The following is a 27,584-nucleotide window of genomic DNA, read 5'->3' on the forward strand; positions in this document are numbered from 1 at the left end:
CGAGTGTGCTACCACTTGAGCCACATCACCAGCTCCTTAGTGACATCTATTTTTTGTTGTCTATCAATATTTATTGATTTATATATGGTTCTAAGAATTGACCCCTGTGCCTCACACATGCCAGGCAAGCTCTCTACCACTGAGCAATGACTCCAGACCCCTCTGAAAGACAGTCTATCAACACTAGTAACCTGTGCTTGTGTCCACCTGCCCAAGACTGCGAGAACAATTCCACATTACACACTGTATACACTTTCACTCAGCAGTACTAAGCAAGATGAAACCAGGAGCTAGCCATTCATCTCTGAAATGCTGAATTGTTGCCAATAAAGCCTTTTCCTCTCCCACCTCTCTGCCTCTTCAGTTACTGACTTTCATGAGTGGAAGCAAAGCAGCAGAATCAAACCTTTTGTAGCTGCATTGGCTGCAATCCTCATTAATAATAAAAAAAAAGTTAACACATTTCAAAGATACATCTACGCAGGGGAAACACAACTAACCCCAAAGGGAAGAAGAAGACAGCAGTAAGGAGAAGACTGAAAAAGCACAGCAGGGCACACGTTAAGTATAGTGCTCCATTAAGTCTAGTGCTCCAGGTGTGAAACTAGGGCACCTGATGGTGTAATATGGGTGCCCTAGAACTTGAGCATCCTTACCCCTTCAGCTTGGTCTGATGTGGGACCACTCCCTAGAGCTTCTGTGCTCACTGACTTTCACTTACCTGAGCAGGTGTTCATAGGCCTGCCACTGCTAAACTCCACCACAACACTGGCTCCACTCTTATAGTTTGATAAATCACTGTTTCTGGGGTTACTGGGTTGCACTCTGAATGTGATATGCACATCCTGGTCACCAGCGTTTCCTCTGAAGCATGAATGCAAACCTTCACAACCCCTCAACTCTTCACTCTGTAAGCCTGATAACCAGCATCACATGGACAATAACAAGGTCAGCTGAGAATGAAGACAGTAGCCAGACCCACCTAGACCATGGCCTCTGTGAGCCCATATGATGTTAGTTACACAGCAAAATGAATCTGGACATAGGATTCTGAGGCTGCCTTTTGCACGCAGGGCACCCTGATAATATCTCCACAAGTCATTGAGCCTGCTAAGGGTGGTGTCCTTCCCATTCCTGAGATGCCGGAAGGTGGCTTCTGTGTAATGGAACTAATCACTTTACCAACCACACCATCCTTGGCCCCAACATTACAAAGTTTTCATTTCTGGAAAACCTGCAAGTATTTTAAATCTTTCTACCCTGGCTTTTGCTCCTGATCCCCATGGTATATCAGGCTGAAAGCAGATAAATATACCCAGGCCATATCTCAAATGCTGTACTGCCTTTAATATTCCCTGCTGGATAAATTAGTCTGTGTTTTAGTTGCCTTTTACATCACTGTGACCAAAAAAATCTAACAACAACAATTAGAGCAGGACAAGTTTATGTAGCTCATAGTTTCAGGTCTCACTCCACTGACCACCAACTGCATAGCTCTGGGGCCAAGGTGAGGCAGAACATACTGGGGGAAGTGTAGGGAGTGGGAAAGCAGCTCAGCATATGCCAATGAAGAAGCAGAGAGAGAACTCTGCTCACCAGGGACAAACTATGAACCCTGGATCCGTTTCCTCCACTTGATCCTCCTCTTTGTCCTCAGCCTGGGTGGGCTTATCTATCTGCCTGTGGTTGACTGGGAAGGCGAGAATAGGCCGATGGTGTGGCTTAACCTTTGTATTAGACCGCCTTGGGCCAGCTTGGGTTGACTCTGTGCCTAAGGCTAATGAGTGGAGCTCAGAATCAAGGGATCTTAATTCTTTTAAAAGTTGGATCTGTTCCCATCTATGTTGGAGAGACTTGTGCAAGGGAGCCAGGTTAGGCAAGGGAAGTGGAGAAAAAATATCTGATGGGGCAGTTGGCCCCTGATGGGCCAGAGCACAAAAGGCAGGAGGGATATAGGAGGGAGGTGGATGGGTAAGTCCTATAGGCTGTGGCAGGGTCCTGAGAGGTGGCGGGTCTTGTGAATGGTAGCGAGCTGCTTCCTTCTCCAAGGTAGCCTCTTCCCCAGGTGTCAATGTGTCTCTGGGATTTAAAACTGGATAAAGGCGGTTGGTAGCTGTTGGAGCCTTTTTCATTAGGGTGGGATTTTGAGTGCATCCAGGAAGGTTCCCAGGGTCCTGGGGAGACTGAGAAGGATCTATGTCTATACTAACTGAAGGGCATGCCGAGGGGGGACGAGAGGAATGAGAGGTCTTTTGCATAGCCTCTTCCCCAATCCTGTCAAGTTTTAAGGTACCATTGTCAAAGGGTGAACTTTTAAGAATTTCATTAAGTTCCAGTAAGAAAAGGTGGGAACAGGCACCTTTTCTTGGTCAAAGGATTCATAATAATCTTTTAAACAGTCTCCTACTCTAAGCCATCTTTTACCATCAATGGTCCCTTCAAGGGGAAACCACGGACACAATTCTCCTATGTATGAAAAGAATAATTTTAAGTCCTTTTTCTTAACACGTGCCACTCGTGTCTAGAGGGCCTCCTTGAGGCCTGACAAAAACAAATCATGTGACGAAACTGCTTGTCCCATGGTGGGTCACTCACTGTGCATCGTCCCCACTCTCCTCCTGGATCTGTTTCTGGGTCTTGTTTGCCAAGGCGATCGCGAGCTCCGCTTGGCCAAGTCTCCCCCGAGGACGGCGTTCCTTCTCAGTCAAAGGCTCGAGCCCCAATCTTTGGGCACCAAATGTTCTGACCAGCAGAACACATCAACGTGGGCAGTGAACCTAGGTGGGGAGGAATGAAGGGACAAGAGACACGAAGGATGACAGCAAGACAGGAGTTCTGATCAAGCTGCAAACTTTTATTTTTCACACAGGGGTATTTATATGCTGGGGATGGGGAAGCTCTCCAAACAGCAATTGCTAGATGTGGGTGGTAAAACTGACAGCTGCAAGATGTCTGCTGATCCTGATAACCACAGGATGTTCCAGGGAGATAGGTAGCTGCAGGATGTGTCCCAGGCAGGATGTCTCCCAGGGCACTGTTTCTTGTAAATGTCAGGCTATTCTTTGAAGGAGAATTTCCTTCTAGCCCCGGACACTGTACCTCCCACAAAAAAGAAAATGAATTAACAGACAAGAGTTCACACTGATCCTTCCTAAATTCCCCACCCCACTCCATCCACACATCCAAAAATGGCCTTAATAGTCATTGCAGCCACGTTGATGCAGCACCTACAATGTGCTAGGGACTACTCTATTAAAAAAAAAAAAAAAAAAAAAAAAAGAAGACACACCAGTGTCTCCATTTAAGAAAAAAACTGAGGCAAAGAGAGATTTATTAACTTACCAATGATCACACAGCTCAAAAGAGGCCCATAGGGGTTTTAAACCCGGGCCATTTGGTTTTACTCCAGGCCCCTCAGACCAAAGATGCAGTAAGTGGGAGGAGAACATCAGACATATGATCCACCTATGGCAGGAGGAGACTAGGGTGAGTGGAGCGTTCTGTGACACAGACAGTGTCCCCTCTCGGGGGATGCCTCACCTTATCCTGAGAGGCCCACTCAGCCTGGGGGAGAAGAGAGCCCCCTGCCAGCCTTTTGGTTTAAGAGAATGTTCACTTACCTGAGGTGCAATGTCTCCACTGCTCTGAGGAGGTGGGGCCTCGTCCTGTCAGAGATCCTTAAAGGTGACCTCATTTTAAGGAAACAAGCCTGTGGCCAATTGTCCGAGATTGATTAAGTCAGGGGCCAGCACAGGCAGCCAGCAGAGGGGACACCATTGAAGATATGAGCCGGAGCACGGTCCAGGGGCCTGGGGCACGGCCTGGGCACGGCCCAGTGGCTCCCAGCTGACATCCTCCATGCCCGGGAGATCCTGGAAACTGCCTTCATGGTGATTTTCAGGTGCATGCGTGGGAGGTCCTGCTTGCTCCAGCCTCAGGGTAGGACAGGGAAGATTTCAGGCCTCATCAGATTATGGGAATGAGCAGAATGGTGGCCAGCAGGGGAAGACATCAAGGGCCTCCATCTCACAGCAGTTTATGCATTGTTTGTTGAGCCCCTAGGATGCATCATATGGATGTAGATGGAAAGTGGATTTTTAGCATGTGTAAAGGACCTGAGGCAGCAGTGGGCTTGGTACATTTGAGGCTGTGTGGGGAGTTGAGGCTGGTCTGAGCCAGGATGTGCCTGGGGATAGCTGCACCAGATGAGGCAGTTTGGGAACTGATTGACTTCTTTCCCTTGTGCTCCACCTTTCGAACAAGCAAGGCACAGAGATGAAGATCTTTCACATGACAGATGAAGAGTCTGAAGGTCAGAGTGGTAAAGGCATTTTCAGGTCCCGAAGGTAGCACATGGCGGAGTTGGAATTCTCACCCAGATCTGCCTCTAGAGCAGTTTATGTGTCCCTTCTAGCATGACTTTCTGACAAGTCCAGACGCACCCAAACTCAACCTTCTGTATCTGGTTTGGAGAGTCTCAGGTACATGAGTCATATAAGGCCCTGATAAGTCCTTCTGCAAAGGAAGTTTCTAATATTTCTTTAACCCAGCACTTGCAACGTTCATTTGAACATAAGATCCTTATAAATGTGACTAGAATGAAGACATTTCAGAAGTGACCTTGGGAGACACTGGTCTTGGTAACCCACAGAAGTCTCAATTGGTCTTCCTGATCTTGGGGAAGAGAATTCTGGGTATATTTTGGAGACTCAGTAAGATGGTGAAGGGATGGAGAGAGATTCAAAGGACTAATGGGGGTATTTCAGAGCGGGAAGGGATCCCTAGGAGGACCCTAAGTGGGACTCTGGAGAGATTTCCTCCCTCGCTTCAGAGAACAGTACCAGGGCCCATGAGGGTAGGATAGGAGTTGGAGACTGTACCTGAGGTGGGCCATCTTTGTCGGGAGTGAGCTCCCCACCACCAGCAGTGTGCAATTAGAAACTGTTGCATTACACTGCTGAAGGTCACTTCCTCTAGGATTCTGGGCTTCGGGGTAAAGAAAGCTACCCCACCTGGGCCATGCTCAGTTCCCCCCTTCTCTCCAGAGTGGGCACAAAGAAGCCAGGCATGGCACATTCATGACATTAGGAAAATCCTTATAAATAAAATAGTTACTATGAAAGCTGATGAGCTCTCCACAGTCCATCTCCTCTAAACAGGAATAATGCCAAGCCCGTGACTCCAGTGTCACCTCCTGCCATCGACTAGAGAAAACCCTCATTTTAAGAAGTATAACAAGAAAAGTGAGTGACAGTCTATTGACATTTTAAAAAGTGTGTGAGCAGTGGGGGCATGACTGGCTGGAGACACCCAGAGACAGGAGGAGAGAGGAGCCACACCAGTCCCTTCCATCTGCGCTCACCTCTGTCGCCCAATTGCTGAAGCTCGGTGTTTTCTTCACCAAGAAGGAGGTCGAGGTGGGAAGGGGTGGGTGTGGGCCAGGGCCGTGAGCCTGCTTTGCCCCAACTCCTAGGTCAGGGTCCCCCCTGGAGAAGCTCTGGTGGCTCTGGCGGACTGTCCTGGAAGGGAAGGCAGGGAATCTGGCCAATGGAGACCAGGGATCAGGTCCCCTCAACTTTCCATCCAGGCTGCGGCTCAGGGACACACACGGACCTGCCTCGTGGTGGCACCACTGCCACCTGCCCCAACCGACACCTGCACCTCTGGAGTGAGCGCAGCCCGGGGTGGGGTGCAGAGGCATGGGACGGATGTCCACTGAGACCGTTCTAGGGAGGTCATGGGGCGACCTCTACGCCCTTTCCAAGGTGAGGGGCGAAGGTGATCGGCCTGGGGACTCGCTGAGCACCGACAGGGACAATGCCCTGGGGATTCGTGGGCTCCAGGACTAAAGCCAGCCTCGGGCCTCCACTGTGTCGGCCTGTCACACTGCGCTCCTAGTGCAGCACATATACACACATGCATGCGTGTGAGCCAGCGCACGCTCACTAGCGTGGATGTCACACCCTTGCACCAGCATCACTGCCCGAGCAGAAGGGACTGGCAGGGTCGGTCCACCTGCACATGCGCAGAACATGCGCACCCACCCCATGATGAATGCACCGATCCCCCCACGCCCGTTCTGTCTTACTCATGAGCACACTTACGTGCACACAGGGGGACAGACCTCGTTCTGTCTTGTGTCCCACACTCCCAGCAGGTGCCCGTCCAGCACAGGCCAAACACACGGGGCGTAGCGCACCCAGTCACGGTGGCCTCCCCACCTCCCAGCACCCAACCTCGTGGTGCCCCACTCCCTGATCAGTGTTTGAACAGTGGTCCTGTGTCTCCTGAGTGCTGGGGGAGCAGGCCACGGATGGCCTCAAGGGAGAATGTCACCCTCTCCAGCCCCTCCTGCCCCCAGCCCGCCTTTGTCAACCAGGACAGCGCTCAGGGGGACCCTGCTGTGCTGCCCTCCTAGCTGGCTTCCCCGCCAGGGCCCGGGGCAATGAATGAGCCTCGGGCATCCCTCCTGACCCCATTGTCCTTGCCCACCCCTTATCAGTGGGCACGGGTAGAGAGGACAGGGGCTGCCACTCGGGGAGGCCTGTTCTAGAAGCATCCACCCATCCCTCCCCTTCCTCTCCACCCGCCCAGCCCCTCACATCCGCTGGTGGCCCCACCTCTCAGCCATTGTCCAGGCTGTTCCCCGCCCCCAACTCGCCCCTTAGCAAGGACCCCTAACCTCCCTCTCCAGGAAGCCCTCTGGGTTCCCTTCCCTCTTGGCCTCGAGGCGCCTGCACCTCACCCCTCCCACACCAAGATGTCCATTTCTTGCTCCCTGTACATGACCATGGGATGGGGAAGCGTGGAGTTGTGGGGAAGGTGGACAGCTGGGTTCCCATCATCCTGGCACCCCCAGAAGTGGAGGGGGGAGCCCTGGCCAAGGGCAAGACCTCTGCAGTAGGAGGGTGGACGGGAGGGAGAAACCCAGGGAGTGCGGTGCCTCTATTCTCGGGCCTCCAGGAGTGAATCAGGTCCCTGGCCTTTATTCAAGAGTAAAGGATGCCACCACACACATGAGGAAGTTAGTAAATTCCCTCCCCTATCACTCCCCACCCAGAAGTCTGCCAACTTCTAGATGGTAATGGTGTGTGGGATAGTGAAATCAGCATATCCATCAACACACTCCCTGCTCATCATGTACAGGGAAGGGCCAGTGGCTCCAGTTCCACATCAACAGCCTCTGGAGGCTCCCTGGGCACCGGCTCCCAAATACCCAGAGGGAGGGACATCCCCCCAGTCCCCTCCTAGCCGCCACCAGGCAGCCCCCAGGAGCTCTGAGGGACCATCATGAAGGGGACTCCTTACTACACAGACTGCCTTTGATTTGGGGGACAGTGAGTGGGACCTGTTGGTTGAACTTGGTGTGACAAGGGTGGGCATCCTGGGTCCACCCCCACAGCCGGAGGCCTGCTTAGGAGCCTCCCCAGTGTTCCTCCCACTTGTCAAGTGAGCATGTCCAGACATGGGGAAGTAGGATGTGCTCCTAAAAGCATGTCTGAGGAGGTGAGGCTAAAGTGCAGGGCCCTCTGCTCATAGGAAGGGACAGACAGCACATGGCTTAAGAACTGGGGATTAGACTCAGGGGCACTCAATCATTGAGCCACATTCCTAGCTCTTCTTATATTTTATTTAGAGATAGGGTCTGGCTAAGTTGCTTAGCATCTTGCTAAGTTGCTGAGGCTGGCTTTGAACGTGCAATCGTACTGCCTTAGCCTCCAAAGCTGCTGGGATTATAGGCCTGAAGGACATAGCCTTTTTGTTGGGAAAACCTGGGTTCTATTCCCTGCCCTGCCACTTGCTACCTTGGAGATCCTGGACATGTGGCTTGGCTCTTCTGAGTCTCACTCTACCTATCTGCAAAATGGGGGTGATATCTGTAGCCCCTCTTTCAAGACTCTGTAAAGATTCACATGGATTTTATGTGGTGACTATATCCCACATAGCAAGCACTGGACTAATGCAGGCCTTTTCATAAAAGTATTTCTGATTCAAAAAAACACATTCCTGGTAATCCCAGTGAATCAGGAGGCTGAGGTAGGAGGATCAAAAGCTTCAGGTGAGCTTGGGCAACTTAGTGAGATCCTCAAAATAAAAAATAAAAATAAAAAAGTAAAAAGGGCCAGGGTTATAAGGCTCAGTGACAAAGACACCTGTGGGTTTGATCCCCAATTCCACAAAATAAAAAATATGATTTCATGAAATGTCAGGCATATTGCAGAGATGCAGTAAATATTCTTTAGATTGATGCTTGGCTTTCAGCAAGAGTCAAGTTGCAGCTGCCTTTAGTCTGAGTATTTTGTAGGTTCTCCGTGGTAGCCTAAGGTTTACCTTGTTTCCTGGGCCCTGGCAGCCTGGACACCCTTTGCCTCTTCACTGGAGGGTCAACAGGGGTTTTTGAAATGACCCTGTGGATGGGGTAAAGGGAGCAGGTTCTGTCCAGGGTGAGGTCCCTGGGAAGCTTTTAGCACGGGTGTGTTAATGCAGGCTGGGAGGTCAGGAGCCCCATGCCAGCCAATGAGACCTGAAAGCTTAGTCCCAGCCTGGAAGAAGGCTAAGGGCAATGTGCCAACATGAGGCTGACCTGAGCTTAGTTCAGATGTTGCCATTTACTGGCTGCGTGGCTACAGGCTTCTCTCTGGTCTGTGAAATCGGGCTCATGTTGTCTTCTGTGCTCATCAACCAGGTTGGGGTTGAGGGTGCAATGATATAGAAAGAATGTATAGATACAATGGAGTGTGGGACACATGTGTCCTGGAAAATCAAATGAGAACTTTGAACATCATTTACAGAAGGCAGCAGAGTAAAGAGGAAACCTTGAACAGGGGCTCAAATCTTGGTTCTGTAACTTTGGGGCTGTGTGACCTTAGGTAAGTTACAGAAGTTACAGAACATCTCTGAATCCTCATGAATTCCTCATGTGAATGCGTACTCTATTATCATGAAGGCATAATACTCTTTCCCACGCTATTGCCCACCTGGGACTCGCTGTGCTCCAGGAGAAAACTTCTCTGGCCAGAGCCTGCCACCACAGAACATGGTCTGTCCTTCTCTGACCCCAATCCACAATGTCACTTGAAGCAGATGGAATGAGAGGGGCAACCTAGGGACGAGCTGTGGAAGCTTGGTTGGATGCCAGGGAGCAGTGACAGTAAAGTGAGGTCCTGCCTGCCCTCCTGGTGGTCGTGCTCCGGCAGAGGGGTGCATGTTGGAACATACGCTAGAAAGAGCAAACAGGCACGGGAGGGGATAGGTCTGGCAGGAGGCTGTTCTGGTTTGGATGTGAGGGGTCCCCAAAAAACTTAGCTGTGAGACAATGCAAGAGGGTTCGAAGGACAAGTGATGGGGTTGTAAGAGTCTTAACCCCTCAGTGAATTAATCCCCTTATAGTGATTGACTGAGTGGTGACTGAAGTGGTGGGGTGTGGCTGGGGAGGAGGGTCATGGGCCAATTATTTGGGATATATATTTGTATTTGGCAAGTGGAGCCTCCCTCTGCTTCCTGATCATCATGTGAGCCCCTTCCCTCTACCACACTCTTCCGCCATGAGGTTCAGCTCACCTCAAACCTTGAGGAATGGAGCCTGCTGTCTGTGCATTGAGACCTCTAAAACCCTGAGCCCCCAAGGCAACTTTTTCCTCTCTATAATTGTTCTGGTTGGGTCCTTCCATAGTGCAGCAAAAAAGCTGACTAAAACAGAGACTATTTTCAATCAGGTGGCAAGGAAATCTTCCCATTTGGTGGCACAGGATACAGAGGAACAGACTGACCCAAGGTCAGCCAGCAAGGTTCTGAAATATTCCAGAGGTCTGGCCCTCCTCTCTGCTCCACGCTGTGTCCAGGGTCCACTCACACTTTCTCCATGGCCTTGTCCTACTCGTGCCCACACCTCTGCTGGGACAGCCCAGCTGGCTAGCCCTTTCTTCTCTCAGGCAGCCGAAGCTGCTGGGAGGATCTGAACTCCAGCCAGCCACGGCGCTCTCGGGTCCGTCCCTGCCCAGTCGTGGGGAGGAGGCTCAGGACCCTCTCCTCAGGGGGGGCATGTTGGGGGCCAGGAACTTACAAAGGCAAATAATGTCTGGGTAAACATTGGCTGCTGATAGCTCCAGCTGTGGGTGCCAATGATGTCCCCTTGGTCCAGATGTTGGCCTCACCCACCTCCCTCCTGTGGCAGTACATTTGAGGAGAACCTTGTAGGCCTGCGGAGAGCAACACAGAATGCGGGGTGGGGAGGGGGCTGGCAGGGCCACCCAGCACAATCCATGCACAGCTAGCCAGCATAGTCCTCCACCTCCAGGGTTGTCCGGACAGCAGGGGTCACTCCTGGGCTGAGAGTGTACCAGGGAAGATGGGGCCACAGCCTCCCCTGTCCAATGACCCAGATTTCCTGGCTGGGAATGAAAACTGAATCCAGAGGTGGAACCAATGCCAGGACCCTACGCTCTCCCAGGATAGAGTGAGCTTCTTGTCCCTGGAGGTTTGTCAGCAGGGTCTGCGCCTTCAGAGCTGGCGAGAAGCAGGCTACTCAGGGCATTGGAGAGGGTTGGGACTAGAGCCTTCTCTTGGATTCTTTTTTTTTTTTTTTTTTTTGCTAAGCATATATTTCTCTTTAATTAACTATATTTCCTAATAAAGTAGTATGTGTAAAGAAAGTTATTTTCTTCCAAGTAAAAATACCTCATATTTTTTAGTATATTCAAATAATATATAGGCACACACTAAAAATGTTTTTATTTTATGTACAAATGGGCAGATGTTATACTCATAAATTCTATATTCCATAACAATTAAGAACCTGTTTTTAAAAAGAAAGAAAACTCCGCAACAAATTTTAAGACACTAGGATTACTTTGCTTCTACATCAGGGGAGGGGGGAGGGAGCTTGCTCTACCAGGAATCACAAATTAGAACTGAGTATTCTCTAAAGCAGAAATAATATAGTGCCATTTCAAATAAAGATTAGTCAGCTCTCCTCACAAACACTCACAACTACCTGCCAACAACAGGTAAACCAGGTCAAAACAGCTTAGCATAACTAGGCTTCATGGTATTTGGCCATTATGCTCCTTTAGGCTAATAAATCAAAACAGAAAATACTAAAATTAATGATTTTGAGATTGCCATACATTTTGAGATTGTTGTATCCTCCCTTCTATAACATAATAAAGGGAACATTTTACTGCAAAGAAAATTTGATTTTACCTATCACTGGCCATAAATTTTTGTAATTACTTATTAAATAAATGCTGCCTATTGCCATTATCCAAAAGGCATGACCATTCTGTCCACAATCCACTTGTGCATTTATAAAGAGAATTTTCATGATTTACATAAGCATGTCTATCAATGAAGACATTACAATGAGGTGCAATCTAACATCCATAATCTGATGCTTTGCAGATAGTAATGTAGAACAGTATTTGTAATCACCTTTCACTTCAGTGACCTTATATAAAAATTAATTATTTAGAATTAAATTCTAAGTCTCCAAAGGAGATTTTCAAATGTACACATAGAAATGATTATAGAGTAAGATTTTTAAGAAACATCCTCCATGTCCACATCCTGTTGTAACTGCTGTACCATTTTTTCTTCCAGCTGCTTTCCTTTGCCTGCAAGAGGGGCTCTGATAAGATGGATGTTTTGCTTGACTTCTTTAATGTCCTGAACTTTCTGTAGCTCTTTATTTTTCTTCAATCTGTTCACTATAAATTTAGCTTGGCGTTTCTGTTTGATCTCTTCAACTCTCTTCATTGCATCAATAGTTTTATTCCATAGTTCTTGCTGGTATTGGACAGGTTCATTTCTACGTTTTTCAAATTCAAATGAGTTATCCACTGTAAGCTCTTTGCCAGCTGCTTTCCGGAATGCTTTAGTCCACCTGACCTTGCGAGGATTACGCTTCTTTTTAAAGTTCTTATGACATTTGGATTTACAGAATCTGAATACCTTGCAATCATTGCGGACGAACATCATGCCGTGGCCGGGGTAGATGGGCCCTGAACAGAAATAACACTTCTCCATACGCATGTTGAGGCCGCGTGGGTCCCCACCGACATTCTCTTGGATTCTTGCCAATTGCCCCACCCCTGATGCTGAAGCCAACAGGGTGCCCAGTCCACCCTCCCCTCCAGCACCAGGAGAGTCTAGAACTTGCTTCTTCAAATCTCCCTTCCCTGAGTGGGTCAATGTCTTGATGGGACCCTCCCCCGCCCTAGGTGCACACCGACACTTCTCCTAATGCATCCTGGCTGGCCGGCTGGGAGCCACAGACGACATGTCACATGAGGGGACATAAGGGGGCTCTCACATTTCCCACGCCTGGGCTCCTGGGCCCCCAGCATTCATGATGGCTGATTTCAACATGAAAGGGCCCCTTGAGAAGGAGAGCCCCCCTCCCTTTTCCCCTCGCCTCTGCTAAGCCCCACTCTACAGCTAAACACTGTCTGAGCCTCCCTCCCTCTGGAGCACCCTCTCACTCACCTGCCAAGCCTTCCCCAGACTGCTGCAGCCTCACCTCGCAGCCTCTGCCACCCAGGATGAGAATCCCAACGTGGGGTGGGGGGCTCAGGGCTCCATACTGCAGAGGAGAAAGGGGGGTCAGTCTGTCCTAAAGGTATAAGCCATTTGGCCAACCATAGGCCAGAATGACTGAATAAATCTTCGTGGGTGCTTTAATGCTCTGAGGACAGGAGGTCTCCCAATCTCAAATCCAAAGACAGGCAGAGCAGTGAAATTTCCCATGAGGCCTTCCAGGCATCTGCCCTAAATTTTCGAAGTGGCATTTTTTTAAACCTTTTATTTTGACCTAATTTTAGATTTACAGAAAAGTTGCCAAAAATAGAACAGATAGCTTCAGTACACCCCTCACCTAGCCTTCCCTAATATTCACATCTTACATAACCCTAGTAAATGATCAAGCCTGAGAACTTATCCTTAGTTCAGTACAATCACCTGAACTTCACATCTTATTGGATGCTGGGTACAGTGGTGCATGTCTGTAATCCCAGCAGCTCAGGAGGCTGAGACAGGAGGATAGGGAATTCGAGGCCTGCCTCAGCAAATTAACAAGGCCCTAAGCAATTTAATGAGACCCAGTCTCAAAATTTAAAAAAAATGAAAATAAAAAAGGGCTGTGGATGTAGCTCAATGGTAAAGCAGTCCTGAGTTAGATCCCCAGTACCTAAAACAAAACAAAACAACTCTTATTGGAATTTCCCGTTTTTCTACTAAGATCTTTTCCTGCTTCCATCACCCCATTCTGGACACCACACTGCATTTAGTTGTTATTTTTCTTTTGTGTCCCTGATCAATTTGTTGCCGCAGTACTGCTGCAGCAAAATAACCAGGGGGTGACAAACAACTTGTGTAGATTGATACAGCAGGAGTGGGAGCCATTTATTGTAGGACAGAAGGGGTATATATACATTCCACACAGATTATCTTAATTAACATAAACTAGATACAGCAGTCAACGAATCACAGTTAATGGCTTGCTGGTACCACCTCACAAACCACTCCCTCTGGCAAAATGCCAGGCGCCATCCTGACTTGTTTACAGACCTTAACATTGGTGACATTCCCTCAGTCTATACTCATCTTTCATGATCTTGACAGCACTGAGGAATAAGTGTTTTGTAGAACTGTGGGTTACCTTGTGTTTTCTCAAGATCAGAGGGAGGCTCTGCAGTTTTGGCAATACCACAGAAATGGTGGTGGTTCCTTCTCAGCTCACCATATCAAGAGGCTCATGTCTCCAACATGTTTGATTACTGGTGGTGATGACCTTGATCACTTAGTTAAGTTGATGTCTAAAGGGTCTATCCACTATAAAGTTACTATATTTTTCTTTTGAATTAATACATATCTTGGGGAAAATACTTTGATATATATGTACAACTATTCATAACTTTATAATTTAATTTACACATATATCTTTTTTAATTTCTTTGTTTAGTTGTAGATAATTGTTATACCTTTATTTATTTTATGTGGTGCTGAGGATTGCACACAGTGCCTTACACATGCAAGGAAAGTGCTTATCACTGAGTCACCACTCCAGTCTGAAACAAGTATATCTTTATCATACAATATAGTAATTTGACACATATATTGATAATAATGGTGTAATTATCATTTTGCCTCCTCAAATACTTATCATTTCTCATTTTGTTTATCACATTTATTTTCTTCTAGTAATTTTGAATCATATCATATATTGTTGTATATATAGAATAGAACACAAGAACTAGTTAATCCTACCAGTGTTTGTGCCCATTTCAAAATTTGCCTACAACTAAAGATTCCAAATGTTCGGCACGTTTTTTTAAATATTCATAAAATGTCAAATTATTTAAACATAATGAAAATGATGCCTGTAATCCCATAAGCTTGGGAGGCTGAGGCAGGAGGATCATAATTAAAATCCAGCCTCAGCCACTCAGAAATGTCCTAAGAAAATTAGGAAGATTCTGTCTCAAAATAAAAAAGATAAAAGGGCTAGGGATGTGGCTCAGTGATTAAGTGTCCCTGGGTTTCATTACAGGTGCAAAGAAAATAAATAAGTAGAATAAATAAAATAGTAAACTGCTTATCCACAGAAAAACTTGGAAGAATCAAAACACTCTTTTAAACAAAAACGTAGACATCAAAGTGTATAACACGAGAGACTGGGATTTTGCCTCAGAGGTAGAGTGAGCAACTAGCACATGTGAGGCACTGGGTTAAAACCTCAGTGTCACATATAAATTAAATAAAGATATTGTGTCCACCTACATCTAGAAAATAAACATTTAGAAAATAAATACTTTTAAAAGTGTATATCATTATTTTTTTCAGTTAAAATGTTTCATTAGTGATTAAATAAATACTTTGATCAAAATCAAACCAAAGTTGCATATGGTCAATGCAGTTGAAAATTGTACTAGATTTTTTTTCATTAGTGAATATGACTCTCATGGTGAGGGTGTTGAATCCTGCAGAAGAGCAACAGTTACTGGTTTGGTTTGGTCTCAAATAAATTATGGAATGATCCCCTGGTTTATGTTGTAGCTAGTGCATCCATGGTTACTTTGCAAAATCCTGTGGTGAATAGATGCCTTGGAGGACCTAAAATTCTCTGTGGAGAGTGAATTTAGGCTAAAATATTACAAGCTTAGTGAGTTTAAACTGAATTTATTTTCTCCCAATAATCTGAGGCAACAACTCAGTTGTTACAACCTCCATGGAAGATGTAGGCAGGCCTACCTAATATCAATTTATTGGTATTTTTTTTTCACTCAGCATAACTCCATCAGTTGACTTGTAGGTATGATGTGAAAAGCAGCATGAAGAAAAGTAAAACCTTCTGCATAGATTAAAAGAAAAAAAAGGGACTCATGGACAAGCTGAATCCTGCTTAAAATAGTATGAAGGAACTGTCATTTGTAGAAAATGGCAGGATACAGAAAGTTCTTTTCATTATCTCCACCCTAATAAATGCTTAAAAAAAAGAAAAGATCACCCAGTCATTTCTAATGGAAGAATAACCTTCTCTGGAACAAAGACTAAGTGAGTAAATATCCAAAAATCGATGATGTGGTGATGGAAATGCAAACATACTGACATTCATTAGAGGTCAGGAGAGTTACGTTACAAGGATTTTTTTTGATCCTTCAAAAAAAGACAAATGCTGTGTACTGATGTTTATGTGGGCTCTTTCTCGTCCAGCAAGGGGTTTCACGGAAAATTGTAGAAGAGACTGTGTCTGTGAAGTCACTAATAAAGACCTCTGGACATCAAGCAGGAAACAGGTCCCATTTTATTGTGAAGTTACCATGTATATATACTCAGGCAGTAGCTTAGCAGATTACAGGCAGCCACCAATGCAATTTCTGCAGTGACCAATCAAGGAGTGAGCAATGGAGCAAGAGCAGGGAATTCAACACATAGCCTCATGCGCAGGGCTGTGCCAAAGGGGTAAGTATTTTGCTCTTCACAAGACCTAGCATGGGATAGTGTGTTGCCACCCAGGCACTCTTAATGTATGCCATGAAGGCAGTATTCCATGAACTTGACTCTAAGACATCATTGTGGCCTCGCCTCTCTAAGATTTTTTGAGGTTCAAAGTTTTGCCATACTTCTGGTCTCTTTCAGATGAGATCATTGTGGTCAGGTGATATAGGGGTGCATCCACCTCATTACAGGAGATTTGCTACCTTTACATGGGGACACAGCACCAAGTCTGCTTATAAATAATTGATGCTTGAAGTCTCCTTGGACTTGCATTGTTTAACAGAGATCATTAAGTTATCACTTTCTGGCAGTAAAATCTCATCTATCAGCAATAAGATAAATATGGTGTACTAAAGATTAAACACTTTCATTCAAAATTAAATTTAATCAAACTATGTTAAAGATAGCATTTTGTAATTATTAGTTTTATTAGATGTATTATTTGGTAATTTATGGTATATATTCCCCCATTGTGACAGAACAGCTAGTTCAATGACCTTTTGGGCCTTCTTTGCCTCAAGAGAATCCAAGTTATGTGCAGCTCTGACTTGAGAGCATGTCAGCAGGAGGAAATCTCCTGTCTGTTCTTGAGGTCTGTGAAGGGTCTTTGCCACAGCTTCAGTAGAATTTTATGTTATAATCGAGCAAAAAAGTGCTCACATTCTGTACTGTTCCCAAGTGGGTTGTTCTTTACTTCCTCAAAAAATATTTCTGAAAATATTCTTTTAAAAAACTGTTTATCATTGAGGGGTTTATTGGCAGAAGCCATATGGAGATGTGATAATTTTTAAAAATTCAAGGTCTTTTTTAGAGAAAAATCCCCACATAAATGTAGAGGGCTTTATGTTATTGTTATTGTTGTTGGTGGTGGTGGTTTGTGTCTTATTTCAGCAGCATCCCCAGCTTATAACTAAGTGGGCTTGAGTCATGTTCTACTAGGACCTGTTATGAAAACACCCCTATGTCCCAGATGTTGGAGTCTGCTGGAGCAGTGTTTTTCTAACTGTGGTACCAATGCCAGCAGCTTCATACTCATAGGATGGCTATGAATTCCCATGCACAAGAATTATCTGGAGTGGCCGGGGTAGTGGTTTCTTGATTGGCTAGTTTCCTCGTTAGCCTAGAAGGTAAGAGGGATTCTGAAAAATGACACCATAAGAGTCAAAGGCCTTTACCAGAATGGGAGGGGGCCTTCCAGGGAGGTGCTTGAAATCCTGTGATTGGAAGAGGCCAGGTAAAACCTGGTGGATGCTCTAAAACAGAATTCATTAATGTAGCACCTGATAGCTGTATCCACACCACTCTATTTTATTTATTTCTTTATTTATTCTTTTTTAACAAAAAATTTATATTGGAACACAGTTAGCAAGGTATTTGTTGAAAGGTACTAGATTTGAACTCTCAATAGGTCATATTATCCATAATATTTGCTCCTGGTGATTTATAGAACATCATCATTCAATAATTTTCACGATTATGGAAATGTTCTGTGTCGATCGTGCCTAATTCAGTAGCTTCAAGCACATGATATTTTGGCATATAGATCCTGTGACAAAAAAGCTGAGTTTGTCAATTTGATGGATTACATGGACAATGGCCACAAGATTGGGGAGCACCATTCTAGGACACCAAGGCAGAAAATGGAAGCATTTCCTCTAAAAACTGGAATAAGACAGGGATGCCCGTTTCCACAACTTCTATTTAACATAATTCTTGAAACACTGGCCAGACCAATTAGACAAATAAAATTAATTAAAGTCATATGGATAAGTAAGGAAGAACTCAAATTAGCACTATTTGCTGACAATATAATTCTATACCTAAAAGACTCGACACATTCCATCAGAAAAGTGCTAGAACTAGTAAATGAAGTCAGTAAAGTACCAGGATACAAAATCAACACCCATAAATCAAAGGCATTTTTGAATATCAATAAAAAATCTTCTGCAAAGAAAATGAGAAAAACTACTAACTTTGAATAGTATAAAAATTATAAAATCCTTGGGAATCAACATAACAATAGCTGAAAGAACTCTACAATGAAATCTACAGAACCCTATGGAAAAAAGATCAAAGATGACATGAGAATATGGAAAGATCTATTTTTTCTTGAATAGGCAGAGTTAATATTGTCAAAATGACCACACTACCAAAAGCACTATACAGATTTAATGTAATTTCAATCAAAATCTCAATGACATTCCTCAGAGAAATAGAAAAAGCAGTCATGAAATTTATCTGACAAAATAAGAGACCCAGGATAGCTAAATCAATTTTTAGCAAGAAGAGTGAATTAGGTGGCATCTCTATACTAGACCTTAAACTATGCTACAGATCAATAATAACAAAAAACAGTATGGTATTGGCAACAAGATAGACTTGTAGACTAATGGTATAGAATAGATAACACAGAGACCAATGCCCATAATTAGAGCTCTCTTATATTTGACAAAAAGCATAAAAAAAATGTACATTGGAGAAAACGATATCCTCTTCAAAAAATAATGATGGGAAAATTGGAAATTTATATACAATAAAATAAAATTAAACCCCTATCTCTCACCATGCAAAATACTCAACCCAAATTGAATCAAGGACCTAAATATTGAACCAGAGACATTGTGTATATTAACAGAAAAATAGGCCCAAATCTATCTGGTTAGTGCCTGACTTTCTTAATAAGACTTCAGAGCACTATAATTTATATTAAGCAACAATAAATACTATGGATCTAAATTAAAAAGGTTCTTTTCATCAAAAGAAACAATTGGTTAAGTAAATAGGGAGCCTACTAATGGGGAACAAATTCTTACCACATGCACATCAGATATAGAACTAAGTTATAGAATATATAAAGAACTCAAAAATCTGCAAACCAAAACAACAATAACCCAATCAACATATGAGCCAAATAACTGAACAGACAATTCTCAAAAGATGATATGCAATCAATTGACACACATATAAAAAATTGCTCAACATGTCTAGCAATTTCATAAATGCAAATCAAAACTACTCTGATTTCATCTTACTCCAGTCATTTAAGAAAAAAAAACAACAATAATTGTTGGTGAGGGTGTGGTAAAAGGCACACTCATACAATGCTGGTGGGACTTCAAATTGGTGCAGCCAATCTGGAAAGCAGTGTGGAGATTCCTTGAAAAAACTGGAATGGAACCATTTGACAGAGCAATCCCACTCCTTGTTCTTACACAAAAGACTTAAAAAAGCATACTACAGGGACACTGTCACATCAATATTTATAGCAGCACATTTCACAATAGCTAAACTGTGTAGCCATAATAGATGCCCTTCAGTAGATAAATGAAAAAAGATGTAGTATATGTACACAATGGAATATTACTCGCCATTAAAGGGAAAAAAAATTATGACTTTTGCAGAAAAAATTGATGGAGCTGAAGAATATAATGCTAAGTAAAATTTACAAATCACCCTAAAACAAACACCAAATGATTTCTCAGTAAGGATGCTAATTCATAGCATTATGTGTTAGGGAACAGAATGGAAAGATTACATTAACTTCAGATAAGGAAAAGGATAAAAGGGGAGAGAAGGGAAGGAAGGGGGCATGGAGGTAAAAAGGACAGTGGAATGTAATTGTTATCATTACCCTAAGAACATGTATGAAGCCACACAAGATATAAATCTACTTTGTTTACAACCAGAGATATGAAAAATTGTGTTCAATACATGTAATAAATGAAGGAAGTTGAGTTGATATTCTACTTTTGCTAAAATTTAGAAGATGCAGAACATGAAGTGGATAATGATAGGTGCTTAGTCCATGTTGACTGGGTGACAGATGAGGTAATGGGTTTGTTTTGCTTAAGAGTTCAGCTTATTGCAATAAGAATGTATGCATGCTGAGAGGCTGGCACAGTATCATTCTGAGAATATGTGTTTTGCTAGTTTGAAAAAAAGGGGAAAAAGAGGTTATATAGAGCATAAGGCAAGCATAAATACATGTAACATGAATTGTAATGCATTATGTTATCATATTTAAAAAATAATTTAAAAAATGAATACATAAAAAAATAATAACATAGATATTAGGTCATTAAGTGGTGTCATAAATTAAGCAATCCCCAACATCTTATTCATACATAAAGGTATACTGAAAAATTTAATAATTCATTTAAAAAAAAATTAAAACACTACCTTCAAAGATAATAACATTTGACAGAAGTAGATTTTGGTGGTTGACCTTTTGTTTTGCATTGATAATATGACTGACTTTGAACATTCAAGTGTTGTATAGTGATAGCACTGAGCCTTTACAGGTACTTTCTGTTTGTTAAGAAGTTATTGATAGTGAGTGGGGGATAGGTAGAAACTATGGTGTTTGCAGTGAACTGGTCTTGATGGATGGCACCCCTACTATCTCAGGGCAGACTGTAATTAAAGAATGATGGAAGATTCATAAAGGGAGGTGTGATTAGTGTAGGAATATGCAGTGGCATTTATACCACAGAAGGTGTAGTATTGGTTTGCAGGTGGAGTCAAGAGAGAGCCAGTTAACTAAGGGCAATATGGAAAAGTACAGGTACCGAGGCTAGCAATTTTTAGGTGGCTTGGTCTTCTACAGAAAAACCTCCCCTCCACACAGGAACATAGGCCAATTCCCTTTGCCTAGTTCCCTACACAGAGGTCTGGTTTGTTTCCTGCTCTGAGAAACCTAACACATATACTTGCCTTGTGCTATATATAGCCTCTTTTTTTCCATTTCTGCAAACTAGCAAAGCACATATTCTCAGAGTGATACTAATCCAGTCTCTCAGCACCCACATATACTTATTTCAATAAGCTGAACTCTATAGCAAACTCTACACATTACCTCATCTGCCACCTAGTCAACATGGATCCAAGCACCTCTCATTATCCCCTTTATTTTCTGCATCTTCTAAATTATAACAAAGTGGGAAATCAACTCAACTTCACAATGGCAAACAGAAATTTGATGGTTCTCCTATAGCACATCCCTGAAAACACAGGGTGTAGAGACTCTTTTCATTCTTTCTCCTGTCAAATCCAAAGAGCATTATATTATCTCTATACCCTCATCCCCTCCAAATAAAACCAAGGCCTACAAATCTCAAGACATAGAGGACGCTAAATAGGCTTTCTGTCAAAAATAATGAGGAAATGAATAAATAAATTAGAAAAACCAGTATGACATGCTACCAGTTTACTGCTCACCACAACTGCTTTCAAGAGAAAACATTCTAAGGTTTTGAAGTAATGGTGAGATGGTGTTTGTAGCTCTGCAGAGAGCACAGGTCCATAACTGAGAAGCTCAGTGTGGCCATTGGTTTCTCAAAAACACAAGGTTTGGAGTGTCCAATTTATTTTAACAGAGTTTTTGTCTTTTTTTGTTGTTGTTAAATCAAATGTGGATTGCTTTGCAACGTAAGAAAATGTTAAAGGGTAACTCTTACATTTGTAATGAGTAGTTGTCAACGAAGTGAAAGTTTGCTTTAATAGCTAAAATGTTCTAATAGCTTCATTTAGGTACACTTAGAATTATGACACACATTTATCCTACGTATGAGTATGTTTTGATATAAGTATACCCTATGGATCAATTTCCACATTCTCAGGAATATTTCTTCTTCTGCTGTTTTTGTACCTTATATTTATATCATCAAGAACTTAGATAAATCAAACTACTCAGTACCGTTTTTGGTGTCTAACTTATTTCATTTAGTGTAATTATTTTGATACTTACCCATTTCTGAGTGTTTCATTAGTGTCATTAAGTCCTCACTTGTTTGAATTCAATATTTTTTATCCAAATGCTTCAAATGAGAATATTCAAAGAGATTTAGATATAATAACTTTATTTTAAGAGTCAGAGAGACAGAAATATCTTGTGGATGGCATTGGAATTTTAAAAAACTTATAATTTTCCGATAGTTTTTATACATGGTGTGAAGGTAATTTCATAAAATAATTTAATGCACCTGTGTTTTGACTGTGACCACGTCACATAGGTATGTTGTAGAATTTTCCACATGCAGCATCATGTCACCTCTCATACCTCTCATAATAATTCAAATTTCTGAGAATTTTTTATTTTTAGATTTGCAATGCTTATCTTTTAGAACAAGGTTTATCATTTAACTTTCATTAGCATTTGGATCATTTACAATTGATGTCTGCTCTGTAATTTACAAGTTCCTCTGCATGAAATAATGATCTAACATTTCAGTTATAAAATTTTTGTGAAATATTTCAGTCTTAATTAATGTATTCATTTAAATTTTAAAGTATATGTTCAGATGTTTTACTTGAAATGCTCTAAGATGTAATTCATGAGCTCTTTACCCTGGCCTAATATCTATGTTTATTTCTAACCCTTGTTTGATGTTGTAAATCTTGACATGCTCTCCTGATAATGTTCTAGGTCTATATTTAAAATGATGTCTGGGTGCAGTGACCATCACCCAGTGCTTTAATTAATTCTGCTGTGAAAAATTGGGAAATCCACCTGAAATTGCCAATTCAGTTATTTTTTTTTTTCATTTAAAGGCTTTTCTGAAAAACAACAACAACAACAACACAAAAACTAACAAACAAACAAACAAAAAACTCTTGCAACCATAGTTGCTCATACTTAATATGTAAAATGTGAATGAAATAATGTATTTGAACTTGGTAAATGTATTAAAATTTTAAAACAATAAAATTAATTATTATTATTCAACTATCAATAAAATTAATCACTATGCTCTAATAATAATATTAGAGCATATCAAATCAAAATTCCTAATAAAATTTAATAATAATTTTTAATTTTATGGATTTGTTTAAAATGTGACTATTAGTTTTGGATGCTCAGTCCCCTACAGTAAAACAATTATAATTTCTACAGTAAAAATTCACAAGTCACAGATATCTAAATGGTGATATCATTGTACCGTTTTGAAATGGGGATTGCCATGATATATTTATCATTCTTTGTGACATAATCGCTGTCTCATGTCATTACATGATTAAAAGTCTAACAAAAAGAGATTTAAAAAAGTTGAGACATGTCCAGATTATTGGTTAGAAATGAAAAAATTTGGTACCTAAAATAAATAAATAAATAAATTGTCTTCAGTGAATCATTGAAATGTCTGAATTTCATGACTGTTCTTATCCTTCTGTTCAGAGAGTAGTAACCCTAATTATTTCACAGATAAATCTGTTCCTTACAGGACCAAATACAGCTCACCCATGACATATGATTATAAAGTGTTTCTTCCATTCAATTTGTCACGAAAATGTTATAATTTATGAAGTGGCAAAAAGAGGTATATAATATCAAGACATATATGTGTGCATATCTATGAGGCTTGCATGGAGGATATCCCTGTTAGTTTTAAATTTTTTTTGCAGTATTTTTTTTATCTACGAAAAGTTTAGTTAAGAAACATCCAAGTGATAGCACAAGCAGCTCAATAGAAAGTGTCTAGTCTGCTGAGAAGTCTTGATCTAGTTTTGAGAGACATTTGCAATTTTCATAACTTTAATATAAAACCTGTTTTTAGATATCTGGTTGCTTGTGTGTGGCATCTGAACATGAAATGTATGTATTAACTAAATGATTTTTAAAAATATAAATATATTTTGTTGTTTTCATTTGCATGATAGTTAGTTTACCATTTGGAGAATTTATGGATTGAACACAGGGACACTTTACCACTGGGTCACATCCCCAAAATTTTATTAATTTATTTATTTTAATTTTCAGAAAGGGTTATCACAAAGTTGCGTGGGGTTTTGCTACGTTTCTAAGCCTGTTTTTTTTTTTTTTCTTTTAGTTCTCCTCTTCCCTTTGCCTCTCAAGCCGGTGGTATGACAGGCATGCTCCTGGGATTTTAGCAATTTTTTTTGGGGGGGTGGGTCATAGAGATTAGACTCAGAGTCACATTCTGAGCAATATTTTGTATTCCATCTATGACAGTTTCAATGAGTTGCACAGTGTCTTGCCATTGCTGATGCTTGCTTTGAACTTGTGATCCTCCTGTTTTAGCTCCAAAGCCACTGAGATTGCAGTCATGCACCACCATGACTACCCAGTTTACCAATTTTTTAAAACAAATACTACCTTAAAATGTTTTTTCCAATGTAGAATTTATTATTTATATTTTAATCTTGGCACAACCACCAAAAATTCATGACTCTTAAGAATAGTATATAATTACATTGTAAAAAGTTATTTTTTAAGCTAACAAAAAGTATATACACTGATTGAAATATATCCTCTACTTTTGTAAGACAAAGAATCATAATTCTGACAGAACTCTGGAATTTTTTTGTGCTGGTCTAAGTGTAAACCAAAACTCTCCTGAGAAGTCAGTGTTATTAAATATTTGTTAATAAATAAATAGTCTCATTTTCTTTTGATTTGTGTCATGGAGTTTTTTTATAGAGAATTTTATTTATTTATATGTAGTGCAAAAAATCAAACCCATTTCCTCACATATGCTACGTGAGTGATATTCCTCTAACCCACAACCCCAGCCCCTTCATGGAACTGTTTATAAAAGACATAAAGTTAAAATATTATTGTCTGAGTAAAGATCAGTCAGTAATTTTTAACATTTATTATTTAGTTGTAGGTGGACAAAATACATTTATTTTTTTATTTATTGATTTTTGTATGGAGCTGAACATTAAACTGCATTCCTCATACATGCTAGGTGAGTGCTCTTTCTCTGAGGCAAAACCCCAACTCCAAGTATAGTTAAAGTAACCTTTAGCCCTCTGATTTCTGGTATAAAGAATATAAGAAATGGCAAAATCTAAATTTTGTCATTCTGTAGTCAATAAATGAGGGACTCAGAGAAATAACTGTATTATTTTGAGTTGCATATCACATTAGTGGAAGATTAAGTTCAAATACAAATAAATAATAGGACCAAAAATAAAACAACATTCTTTCCATAAATTAATTATGTTCTCTTCCATATGATTCTAGCTAGAAGATGTGAGTTTAATCAGCATCTTACCCTTTTTGTACATCTGAAAAAAGTACTATCTAGTCTCTATGCAAACAAATAATCTTTTACATTAGGATTCAATGAAAAATTATGTTTTATAAGCACTTTTACAGAGGAGTATTCATCACCCTTCTTTGATTCATTCTCATGCTTTATAGGTATTACTGTCAAAGGTTTCCTTACCATGAGGTTGTTTAGATACTTGTGAGGCATCAATTTCATGGGTGTCTCTTACCCCTATAAAATTATGTGCTAGATTTAGCTGGAAAGTTCTCAAAAAACAATTTCTCAAAGTAAAAATGTATTTTTATTCTATTGTTTCTCTCATTATTATTTTCTTATCTTTCTTGAAATATGCTTACTTTTCTCCATAAGATAGTGCTGGTGCTACCTTAATTCACAATTTATTATTTATCCAAAGATAAATGTCAGTATGTTTTAATTTTTTTTATAGATATTTTTTTCTTCACATTTTATACCATTTATAGATATCTGTTGAACACTTTTCAAGTTCTTCTTGAGCATGAACACCAAGGAGTCAAAATGAGAAACTGTGTATTAAGGACTATCTAATTAAAGATCTTGGATCTGCCAACAATGGTGTCAAAACGTGAAAAGGAGAATATCTAAAACTGCTGAGTCCAGCAATGAACAGCATGAGAGGATAGCAGGCATGTGATGTCAAAGAAAAAAGCAGGTAAGAATCTTGTGAAACTAACAAGGTAGGAGAGGCAGAAGAATCATAATTTGAAACTCAGCCTCAGCAAAAGGGAGGCGCTAAGCAACTCACTGAAATCCTATATCTAAATAAAATGCAATGAAGGCTGCAATGTTGCTCAGGAGTTCAGTGCCCTTGAGTTCAATACCATATAATAATAATAATAATAATAACAACAACAACAACAATAGTATAATATTCAAAATAAACTAATATCCAGTAATGGCCATTATTGTGTCAGTGGTGTCAAATTCTTGATCGTTGATAGACAAATAAAATTTCATGCATGCTTTGGTAAATCTGAGATATAACAGTCATACAAAAATTATATCAGTTCTTGTAATGTATAGTATGTGTATAAAAATGCCTCATTAAAAGACAGGCATACACTCTAAGAAATGCACTCAAAATGACTTTTCCATTGTTGGAAATATCATACTGTATACTGACATTTAGATTGTATACTACTACAATCTTAGGCTATATATTGTAGCTGTTGTTGTATATAAATTCCATCACTGACTAAAAGATCACTATGCAACACATTATTGTATGTTATAAACTTAGAGAGATCAGTGTACCAAAAAGAGAATTTTAAATTTTTTTAGTTGTTAGTGGACACAATATCATTTTTTTATTATTATTATTTTATTTTAATGTGGTGCTGAGGATCAAACCCAATGCCTCTCATGTACTAACTGAGCACCCTACTATTGAGCCATAATCCTATCCGTAAAACAGAATCTTTAAAAAAAATCTTTACAATTAGACAATGAAAAATAAAAGTTTCCACTGCTGATTAGTAGAAAATTGCCATCCTTTCTAAATAAAGTTTCATATCTATGGGGTATCTGTGTCACACACACACACACACACACACACACACAAAGTGATTTTAATCTTGCTGAGTGCAACATAATAAGTCTTTCAATGACAGTCAATATGTACTTATAAAACATTCAATAGTTACTATAAGAAAAAGTAAGTTTTATTGTGAATGTGTTGGTATTGCTCATAGTATCAACTGCTTAAGAAGTTATGACAAAACCAATCCCCCCAAAACAAATGCTGAATGTTTTCTTTAATACAAAGAGACTGATTCATAGTCGTATAGGGAGGGACATGAGAGGGATAGACAAACTTTAGATAGGGTAGCAGGGTAGGGGAGAAGAGAGGTGTCAGAGGGTTTGCAATTATGGTGGAATCTGATAAAAACCATTCTCTAAAGTACATTTATGAAGACACATATTGATGTGAATATATTTTGTATACAGCAAGAAACATAGAGCATGTGCCCTACATGTGTAATAAAAATTATAATGCATTCCACTGCCTCATATAAATAATAACAACAATAATAATAATAATAAAAGAAATTTCACAGAGATGATTAATAACTTATTGAGACTCTGTCTCATATAATATTAAGACTAGAGTCTAGTTTTGAATGGAAAGGCACCCTTGATTTTAGTCATAAGAAGCACACAGCAATGGGAAACTTATTTCTGTTCAAAGTTGCACAAAACAAAATGTTAAACAAATTAATAAATTGGGCATTAAAATAATCAATAAATGACGTTATACCATTAAATGGTACAAAGTAACAGGTAAGATAAATTGCCTGATGCATGAATAAATACATTCAGGAAGAAAAAGACAAGGACATCATGAGAAGAACAGTCAAATAACTTGAATATTCTCTTTATACAGGTGATATCTAAGGGTTCAGTACTCATAAAAAATAAAATATAACCAAATACATAAAATTAAACAGTATTCATGAAGATGTGGAGGGAAAAGTTCTCATGAACTACAGATTAATTATAAGTGGCTATCTTTGTGTAAAAAAATGTGTGCCTATTGAA

At 40.9% G+C, this 27,584-nt stretch overlaps 1 pseudogene; it reads right to left on the minus strand.

Moving 5' to 3' along the window:
• Positions 1 to 11,417: 11,417 nt before the first annotated feature.
• LOC143386531 (putative ribosome biogenesis protein RLP24 pseudogene) lies at positions 11,418 to 12,052 on the minus strand (annotated as a pseudogene).
• Between the last annotated feature and the right edge of the window lie 15,532 nt (positions 12,053 to 27,584).

This window comes from Callospermophilus lateralis, unplaced genomic scaffold (assembly GCF_048772815.1).
Source record: "Callospermophilus lateralis isolate mCalLat2 unplaced genomic scaffold, mCalLat2.hap1 Scaffold_185, whole genome shotgun sequence".
Classification (NCBI taxonomy): domain Eukaryota; kingdom Metazoa; phylum Chordata; class Mammalia; order Rodentia; family Sciuridae; genus Callospermophilus; species Callospermophilus lateralis.